Raw genomic sequence first — 10,827 nt, 5'->3', positions numbered from 1 at the left:
TTATTACTTGTGTCTCTTGACACACTATAATTTGCTCTTCCACTGATAAAATATGAGAATTATGGAGTTGATTTGCTACTGATCCTTGGTCATGATGATGACAAACAAGAAGACCTTAATGCAGATGCAAAGCAACATTACTCTTGTTGCTCACTTGCACTACATAAAAGTCTTGTTTGCATCACTTGGACGTAATGTTGGAGCTACCTACACCAAAGAGAAATCAATGATATTAATTGAAGACCTTCAAGATGCTCCAAACACTCTACTCAACATGCCAAAGAATGAGATGTCTTTGCTTGAGGGGGACATTTACATGAAGGCTGAAGCTGCAAGCAAAGTGAAGAACAAGTACAAGATCAAAAAGAGCAAGCTGGACTAGACCGACAAGAAGACCTACAATGAATTGAAGATCTATGTAAAAAGAAATGCTGAAAACCTCATGGACCTCACTTTCCTTGACGCAAATTTTTACTAGCTTTTTTAGCCTTGTTAAGCTTGTAAATTCCTCATGTAGCCTTATACTACAACCTTTGTACACTTTGTGTGAGGCTCCTATTACAGCCTTTGGATGTCCATCATGTTTGTGGTACCCACACTTAGCCTTTTCTATGACAGCCTTTGGTGTTTTGCCATGTTTATGTTGTGCCGCAGGTGTTGCTCTCACTAAAGCCTATGCACACTTTGTATTTTCTGGCTGTGATTGAGGAGGGGTGTTGAGATATTTGCAATCACACCCACTATGGCCTCTTTGTATGAGGTAGTTCTAGGCTTAGGACATGCAGGCAGATTGAATCCCATATGCACAAAAAGGGAAACTGCTACCCATCCAACAACTATAAAGCATTGTACTTGACTACCACTTGTTGATATATGATGAATGCAATATCATGATACTTTTCTATTTTAGTTAGTATCTTGGTCATTGTCAATCTTATACACAAGATTGTGTTTATGAATCCAAGCCTCAATCTTGGAACCTAATTCACTTGTGTAATAGGTCAAGTCATGTCTATGTCGTCATGAGCTTAATTTTCCTCTTCAATCCACCATAGCCACTGCCATACTCTAGATCTCACATCTTTTCATATATATATATATGTGTGTGTGTGTGTGTGTGTGTAGAGAGAGAGAGAGAGAGAGAGAGAGAGAGAGAGAGAGAGAGAGAGAGAGAGAGAGAGAGAGAGAGAGAGAAGGGAGAGAGAGGGATATAAAGAGAAAGAGGATAAGAGAGGAGGTCTCCTAACAAAGATTGGGAGGGAAAGCTAAGCATATATGATTTGTTGCCTTGCTAAAACACTCTTAAAGTCATTGGAAGCTCTAAATGATAGCATGACTATGTCTAGTACTTAGCTACTCCATCAAATCAAGCAACATCTAACCTACTATTCACACATGACCCTTCGGTACTCATTGCACTCGTACTCTTATTCTCAAAAATCCTAACATGATTGAATGGAAAATTAAGGAAAGTAAAGGTCATCTATATAGACTTGAATAAAGAAAGCTATGCTTGAGTTGTGCATGAAGTGTTGAATTAGCTTAGGAAATAATCTGTGACATAAAGAACAAACTAGAGATGCATTATTTAGCATGTGATTTGAGTAGAAGAATAGCATGTGACTATATTCTAAGGAAAAATTGAGTTATGGATTACATATTATTTTGCAAAGCCTCCAAGGGACATTGCCTAGGGTTGTTGAAATTGTATTTTTGAGAAAATAGTGATTATTTTGAAAAGGAGATGGTCTTCCTAGCCGAGATAAGTGATTGGATCTTATATCAAGGTGCTAGAATTAGAAATAATCAATATCTAGTGTATCATCTTAGATCTGGTGGATTGATGTTATTTTAGGGGACCAGATGCATGAGTATACCCTATGGGTAGAGGGGTTGATAAGCATAGCTCCCCCTTGTTTCAGCCTCATTATGAACCAAGTGCCGCATTGGTTTTCTTTGATTTAAGTTGACTTCTTACAAATGGAGCACCTCAAGGACTAATGCTAGTTAAGTTGCTAGATGAACTTGGCATTGAATTAAGAACCTAGATTTAGGTCAATCTTTATGGGTTATGTGTGGAACCTTACATTGTAGAGTGGACTTAGGAGAGTCAGTGTGACAAAACCCATGTTATTCTAAAGAGTGCAAGGAAACATCACTTAGGATAATCTCTTGATGGGCCACTAAATCATGTCATCAAGGGATTAATGGTCGAGGACGATACACGTGGTATCAGAGCAAAACTAAATGATGTTGAGGATTGAAATAATTGGATAAATTTTTTTTGGTTATTTTTTAGAGCTAAATTAATGATTTTATGGTGGAATTGATGTTTCTGAATGGTGTTTGAGGTGTTTTAGAGTATTTTGGGATGGATTGAGTGTATTTGAGAAGCTCATATTGATTTTTGGTTGAGTTATGATGTTATGTAGGGTTCTCTTGTATGTTTGTCTGGTTCTAATAGGCGTGTTTTGCCTCTATTTTGGTTTATTTACTTTTTGTTTGAGAGGTTGAGATTGTGAATTGTTGGGTTTGATTGTGGTTGAGTATATCTTGAATGGTTTTGTTGATTTTGAATGGTTTTGGTTTGATTTATGATGTTTTATATTTTGTTGATATTTTTTGTGGTGTTCTATTGAGCTTCTGTTTACTTCTGTGAGTGTTTTGTGGGATGAAAGTTTAGCTTAGGAAAGTTTTTTAATCTTGGAAAAAAAAGAAATTTTTAATAGCTACAAGAAGTGAATATGTAGCTATTGAGGACTTGAAGTGAAGACTAAAATGATGGTGATTGTAGTGAACTCTAAAAGGTCACTGTAGTGTCTCTATGTCTCTTTGGATGAGGCATATCTCTTGAGAGATATCTCCACAAATAAGAGATAATTATTGAGTTTCACTCTATTATATTGGATGAGGATTATGATATATGAGTGACTAAGATCATGAGAGAGAGAGAGAGAGAGAGAGAGAGAGATTGAGCAAAGGATAGTCAATTTTCTATGTTAAAACATTGTATCTATGAGAGATTGTGAGAGATTGAAAGAAGTCTATGAATCATGAATAATGAAGCTTATGTGATCATTTTATATTCAATATTGAGAATTAATTTGTATTTTAAATTTTTTTATTAGTGGATATGAAGAATAAGTTGTGATAAATCTATAGGAGATTCATTCTATAATGTTACGTAGACAATTCATGATTATGTTCTTTTTCTTCCTATGGTTTCTTGAAAGCATAAAGAGAAATCTTATTGGTGTGAAAATATAAATATTATTTCACTATTTTTCCCTTTATTTGATGTTTTCTAGAGAGATTCATGTTTTGATGGATAGATAGAGAAAATTGCCATCAATAAGCATCTACATGAGGTTGGAAATGGAGGAAATAACACTATTGAAGAGGAAAAGAAGCACATAAGATTCTAAGATTCCAAGTACTACAAAATAATTGGTAGAATTCCTAGACAAAGCCACTTTCTTCAAAGGACTCATTCCCTAATGGCGAGAACACAATGCTATCTTGATGCAAGCCTTTTGCGATGAACTATTCTCCCTATCTATAGAAGTAATAAAGAATTGCAAAAATTGTGTCAATCTATTTGGGGGAAAACTAAACAAAATAGAGAGATAGATCATCAATGCAATACTTGGCTTTCATTAAATATTTTCCTAAAATTATTAGTTGTGAGGTTATAAAGAAGCTCTAGGAGTCATGGTGAGTGGAGGTCTACAAGAATAAGAAGGAAAACAGCTAGGACTATGATTCATTGACACACAACAATAAGACAGATGAGACATGTGGTGCACTGACAACCTTTTTTTTCTCCAATTGGCAATCCATTAGAAGCTATTAGATAGAGTGTTCTTCACATCTTATGCCGTTGACACCCTCCAAAGTTTGTACTACCAAAACGATGGTACTATGAAAATTTTCAAAAGAATGAATTTTGATATCTTTAGAATGGAACATCTTCCTCTCTACAATGAAATGAAAGTAGAGTTTGGAGACTATGAAAAGAAAGAAGTAGAAGAAATGTTGATAAGAGAGACTTCCAAAGACGAAATCTATTATATTTTCCTTCTATGAAGCACCAAAAAAGTGGGTGGAGTCAACTCCTTGATGAATGACATGATGAAGAGGTAAGCACTAGAATGAATCTGAAGGTACATGACAAGAGAGAAGGAAAAAATCAAAGTTAAGAATGAACTAGTAGGAGAAGCCTCCTTTGATGTCATTGTAGCACTCTCCCAAAGGTAAGCAATGTCCCTTTCCTAGCCATATATGTCCTAAATAATGTTGATGATAGGCTAGTGAATGTAGTCCCATTGCCAATTTTCAAGGGAGAGTACAATGAAGATCCCAATCTTCATGCAACCAAGTTCATGGTAGCCTATATGGCCAATAATACTAGAACCCTAGAGTATTGATTGGTGATATTCCTTTACTCTTTAAATGTTTTAGTGGTATGAGAGACAAGCAGCAAGAAATTTCAACACATAAGACAAACTAAGGGTAGCATTTCTCACCAAACTCAGGTGTGAAGGTTTCAAAGAGGAGATGCGAGAGAAGTTCATGAATTTGAGTCAATCCTCTAGAGAATAGATGGAAGCATATATCTCTAGAATAGAATCCATACTCAAGAGAAAAACCAACCATAACTTGGATGAGGGCATCTAGAAGGGAGTTTTTCTTAGAGATCTACAACCACAGATTCAAAAGTTTGTGGAATTAAGAAGACCAACTAATTTGTAAATTGCATTGGAAGGTGCAAGACTGTATGGTGAAGTTGAAGCAAGATTATCTATGACTTCTGGAAGAGGAGTCCTACCTTCTCAAATGAAAGGAATGGTTTGTCCACTAAATATAGTCCTAGTGTTGAAATGTGCAATGTCCAATTATTGGAATATTGTTATTGGTACCCTAGAGGGGTATCATTGTGTGATTTATGGTAGCCACATAGGAGGATGTGGACTTCATGGATAGATGTGGGACAAGGGTCACCACAAGTTGAATGTGGATCAGAGGATGCCACATAGCAGGCTATTGTCTTGAGGTTCTCTATATAAGAGACCTGCCATTGTATGATCATTAAGCATTGGAATATATTGTTGAGTGTTGCCTACATCGTTGTCTCTCCATTATGGATTTCCTTGTGTATTTTGATCCTCCATAGCATTGCACTAATCTTGCATTGCCCTAGGCTTAGTGGCGGTCTCATTTAGTTTCTTATCATGGTATCAGAGCTGGTCATCCGCTAAGCTTAGGTAGATTAGTGTAGCCACAGACAGAGAGAGAGAGAGAGAGATGCGGCCTCTGGACGAGCAGGAGACGACGGCGGTGTTTGAGAAACTCCACAAGTTTGTGGGATCCAACCTGAAGCACCTGGTAGAGAGGTCTGCCCTGGAAGGGGCCTCCTCTGCATCCTCCCCCGGTCGCTACTGCTTCTGCCTGCACAAGAACCGCGTCTACTACGTCAGCGAAGCCCTGGTCAAGAAGGCCACCAACATCTCCAGGGACAAGCTCGTGGGCCTCGGCACCTGCGTCGGCAAATTCACGAAATCCGGCAAGTTTCACCTCGTCGCCTCTTGCCTTGACCTCCTCGCCGCACATGCCAAGTTCAAAATCTGGCTCAAGCCGTCCGCCGAGATGTCCTTCCTGTACGGCAACCACGTCCTCAAAAGCGGCCTTGCTCGCATCACCGATAACACCCAGCAGAACCAGGGTGTTGTCATCTTCTCCATGTCTGATATCCCCCTTGGCTTTGGAGTCGCTGCGAAATCCACACAGGATTGCAGAAAGCTTGACCCAAACGGTATTGTTGCTTACCATCAGTCTGATGTGGGCGAATATCTGAGAATGGAGGATGAGCTATAAGAGTTTTCCTCCGGTGCAGAGCAGTGAGTTCTTCATCATACTTTGGTGCACGTTTGTTTCTGCCATTAGTTTAATTTCAGCAGAGGTAGCAAGTATCATTGGTATCCCTAAAGACTCAGGTGGTAGATATCTGAGCTAAGTAGCCCTTGGTTCAGGACTCAATAATCTGTTCACTTCAGATGAGCACTGAAGTTATCAGACTCACTGTTTAAGCACCACGATCACTACGCAAGCAAGTTGGGATTGAAAAATGATTGCAGTGAAAGGGATACTGAAGAAGGAGCCGGCACTGCCCTTCTCAAAATGGATCACGAGGTTGCCATTGTTATCCTTGCTTATAAGGAAGATGTTTGGAATAAGCGTGATCTGTTTCAGCGCGGTGGAGAGAGTGGTGAGCCTTCCGCCCCGCGATGGCAGCCCTGGTTCTGCCTTCCGTTGGAAGTGTTGGTGTTGGGTATCATCAATTGGGCTCCTCTACTGGCGTCTTCTTTCAGTCAGGCCCGTGGGGTTCCACCAAATGGAGCTCTTTCAAGGCCACTCAGAAGACTCAGTCACTTCCTTCTCGCCACCCGACCGTCATCAACAGCATCGAAATCTGCAGCCCAGATGATTTCGAGGTGCAGAGGCTGTTGGGAACGTATGGCTACATAAATGATCTTATCTTGTGTGGTTTGAAACAAGCCTTAGCCCCTTAGCCTCTTATCCTTTCCATACCACTCCCTAAGATGAATCTCCATATGGAATATCTTTGGGAATCAAAATATATGTCAATCTTGGTTGTGGCAAGAGCCACATATTTAGTCAATGGCATATATGGCATAGATATTTTTGTGTCAAATCTAGTGACACATGTATTGAAAGATTGTGAACAATGATGTGCTCATTCACAATCTATACCTATGGATGTATTTTTTATGACACCTTTATTTGCGGGTGCCTTGCCCTTGCATGGACATAAAATGGATGTAATTCTCTCACCCATGTTTATGAGGGTCCTCTGCCCGAGCCCACGGGTGCTCAAAAAGGATATTTGATTGTGGTGTGCAGGAGTAGTGTACGTTGATGATGCACTACTTGGGTTGGTTCCTTCTCCCTGACACATGGGGTGTCTAAAAAGCACTTGGGTGGTTCCTCCCGAGCAGCATGGTGCTCGAAATGGACTTGAGGTGTCTAGGTTGCTAGACACATGCACACACATTTGTTGAACACTCCAATTTGTCATTGAGGGGGAGTGTTGAGAGAGTGAGTTTGGCAATGCCAAATCATTGGGGGTGAGAGGTGAGATGGTCACACTGATTGTACATTGAGGAGGGGTGTTGAAATGTGCAATGTCCAATTATTGGAATATTGTTATTGGTACCCTAGAGGGGTATCATTGTGTGATTTATGGTAGCCACATAGGAGGATGTGGACTTCATGGATAGATGTGGGACAAGGGTCACCACAAGTTGAATGTGGATCAGAGGATGCCACATAGCAGGCTATTGTCTTGAGGTTCTCTATATAAGAGACCTGCCATTGTATGATCATTAAGCATTGGAATATATTGTTGAGTGTTGCCTACATCGTTGTCTCTCCATTATGGATTTCCTTGTGTATTTTGATCCTCCATAGCATTGCACTAATCTTGCATTGCCCTAGGCTTAGTGGCGGTCTCATTTAGTTTCTTATCACCTAGTAGGGACTCTTCCCTACTCCTACCCAAAGATACCAACTGTGCCTCGATACAGTGCACGAAGTTCACAGCTACAAAGAGTGCCTCAAGTGATAGTTCAACAACAATGACAGCGGTCTCAAACAATTCCTCCATTGGTAAATTAGCAACAATAGTGGAACCCTATCAATTGGAATCAAGAGACAATAGTCCAAATAGGAACTTTAAACGAAAAGCAGAATAGAGGACCCTTTGCATCAACACAAACAGTCTATGTGGTGATTTCAAAGACTCCCCAAAACCCTATTTCAAGTGCTCTAAGAGGAGAAAAATTGAAGGATTACTTATCCAACAAACTTGAAAATATTAAGGAGCTCATGGATGTGATTACAGAATATCTAAACACATAAAAGTGAATACTGCCAACCTATCAAACACTATAGTAGTAAGAAGAGATGTCATGCAATCAAACATCTAGTGTGAAAAGTGTCATCAAGAAAAATATTTAACCATTGAATATGCCCAAAAGGCAACCATCCCTAGAGCCTTCTACTCTTATTTTGTGAGAAAGAACCACACGGAGGACACATGCTCTCCAAAGGAGATACATGACAAAAGGAAGAAAGATAATGAAGCAAGATTCAACCTATTGGAATCCGAGACAACAACTCAAGACATAAATCCAAAATCCTTTGGTCTTAATTTTGATCCAAGAAGGTTCCCCTCCCAAAGTTATAGATGTAGGTAGTCTGATAGTGGACATAGATCCAAAGTGGAATGGTACAGATATAGTGAGGAGACTTACATTTTTCCAAATTTTCCAAACCCTAGAAGATCCATGGATTACAAGACCCTCTATAGTTTATGTAAAGGAAAAGGCAAGATGCTAAAGATTGTCTCAATCCAATAGCCACTAATAAGGCTAATGCCACAAGTAATCAATTGAAGAATCAAGATCCTATCTCCAATCTAGTAGAATTGGAAGTAGCTATAATAACAAGAGACAAGAAAAGAGAATCTATGGTTCCAAAAGAAAATTTTACACCTATAAAACCTATCAAGTTTAATCTCAGAATAGAGCCACAAAGTAGTACAATATGGGTCACTATAGTGCAGAGCTCTCCAATGCCATAGAAGGATATAGAGACAATCTAGGATGATGGATTAGAGATCCAAGAGATGGGAGAGATAGATATACCTCTAGTAGTAGAAGAAGTAGTGATGCAATCAATGATTAAAGACAGAGGAAAAATCAAAGTGGGCATTGCCCCATTTTCTAGTTGGTTGGAGAAACCAGTGGATCCCATAAAAGAGTATGACTTGGTAAAAGAACTAGATATCTTTCATTCTAATTCGACATTCTAACAATTGTTGATGCTATCTCCCAATCGTAGAAAGAAGTTCAAAAGCATTCTCACATAAAGGCATGACCTAGGGACTACATTACAACTTTTACCAAAATCAATAAGGTTCTAGAGCCTGTGAAAGAAGTAGACATGGCCAATACCTTCGTGGATCCTAGCACTCCATACTAGTGTCTAGATAGAAGGTTATTTTATCACAAGTGCATTGATAGATGAAGACCCTTCAGTGAATATCATGACAAATGTGATGATGAAAGATTTGGACCTACAAGATATGTAACCAACTCAATGGCTTATCAAACTAGTGGATCAAAGCAGAATCGAGCCTTTAGGTATCCTTCCATATGTCAAGACCACAATTATAGGAAGAGATTACTAGTGCTGACGTACCTAGTGGTAAATCCAAATTCTTATGAAACCTCTTATCTACTAATACTAAGAAGATCATGGTTTTTTGAAGCATGAGCAAGGACTGATTGATTCAAAGGAACCTTAACCCTAGGAAAGGAACCCAACAAAGTGGCATTGAAGCTTTATGGTTTGCAGAGAGGACATGTATCCACCTCCATAGAAGTCTCGTTTGAATCTTTCAACAAAGCAACAGATGGAATATCATTAGAAGAGGATGTTGTCAAATTTTTTTCCAAATAAATGGAATGTGTCCCCCTGTCTACTTGTAGGACACGTCTTAGTAGCCCATCGGGAAGAGAGTCCAGAAAGCGCCACTCGGCATTCCCATGGAATGTCACAGGGTTTGTGATCTAGGTCTTCCCGAGTCTGCCACGAAGCGGAAGCATTCTGGCCATTCCCACCTAGGACCGACCTGAATCAGGGTTTTCCTAATGGTCAAGTTCCTAGAAAGTAACTAGCGTCGAGCCCCAAACAAACTACTCGTGTAGAAAAGTCAGGGTCAAAGCAGACTTATACTACACTTGGTTCAAGGAAAATGGGAAACAAGAGGGATTCAAAGCTCAACCTCTCTGCCCATAAGGCATAGTCCCATTCAGTTCCACTAAAATAATATAAATCGGGACTCTAGCTTTCTAGATTCTATGTCATTGTTACCTTGCTGCCAGTTCCTTTGAGAAAATTTCTCGGCCAACTGGGACCACCCTTCCGTAGGAAGAACCCAGGGTCACATCCACCTCACTTTCCTCAAGTTGTTTTAGTTATCTAATTACCTATCACATTTAGTTTGACAATCAAAAATGGCTTTCTTAATTTACTAATTAATCACTAGTTCCTTCACGTAATTTAGGTACCAACATAGAAAAACAATGTCAAGCAAGTTCCTTTTCAACATTTGATCTTTATTTATCAGTCTTTGGAATACATCATATAATCCAGCCGGAAGGCTATTCCATAATCTACCCAAACACAATTCCATAATCTGCCCGAAGGCAATTCCAACAATCCTCAGGGATCGCTATTCCAAGTTTCCACCCATTGACTAGTATGCGGGCCTCAAGATCCCACCTCGAGTCACATTGGCCTCTTGAGCAGGATCCGGAGGCAAGCAATTTATGGCTAGAGACCCCTGGCACCTAGGCGTCCTCCTCCAAGTAGCACCCATGGAGAGACCTCTTGCAGTGAGTTCAGTCCACGTACCCGGAGCGGCTAACAACCCCCTTGGATAGGGTCAGAGGCAGAAGGTCGGGGGTAACTGATGCTGTCTCTCCCTCCACGCTTTCAACCTGAAGCATTAGTTATTTTCCAACATTAGTTCCTTGAGCAAAAAAAAGAACAAACAGTGCTCTTAAGTGTACAAACACAAGCACTCCAGTGGTCGTTTATATGGCCAACTGCTAAGGTATAATTCCTTCTCTCTGAATACATCTAGCATTCGATCCGTGATCAATTTTGACTTGGCAAGATCCCAAGGGTCTCGTAAGCTAAGTTTCTTGTTTACCCTTTATCCTTGGGCTAGGTTTTATA

At 39.8% G+C, this 10,827-nt stretch overlaps 1 pseudogene; it reads left to right on the top strand.

Annotated features, from left to right (window-relative positions):
* The first annotated feature begins 5,081 nt into the window (after positions 1-5,081).
* LOC148010977 (uncharacterized) lies at positions 5,082-7,437 on the top strand (annotated as a pseudogene).
* Positions 7,438-10,827: the final 3,390 nt, after the last annotated feature.

Source organism: Lygodium microphyllum, chromosome 29 (assembly GCF_053477565.2).
Source record: "Lygodium microphyllum isolate KBCC chromosome 29, Lygodium_microphyllum_v1.1.10, whole genome shotgun sequence".
NCBI classification, from domain to species: domain Eukaryota; kingdom Viridiplantae; phylum Streptophyta; class Polypodiopsida; order Schizaeales; family Lygodiaceae; genus Lygodium; species Lygodium microphyllum.
The sequence above is the reverse complement of the archived record's forward strand: the minus strand, read 5'-3'. Positions and strand labels throughout refer to the sequence as shown.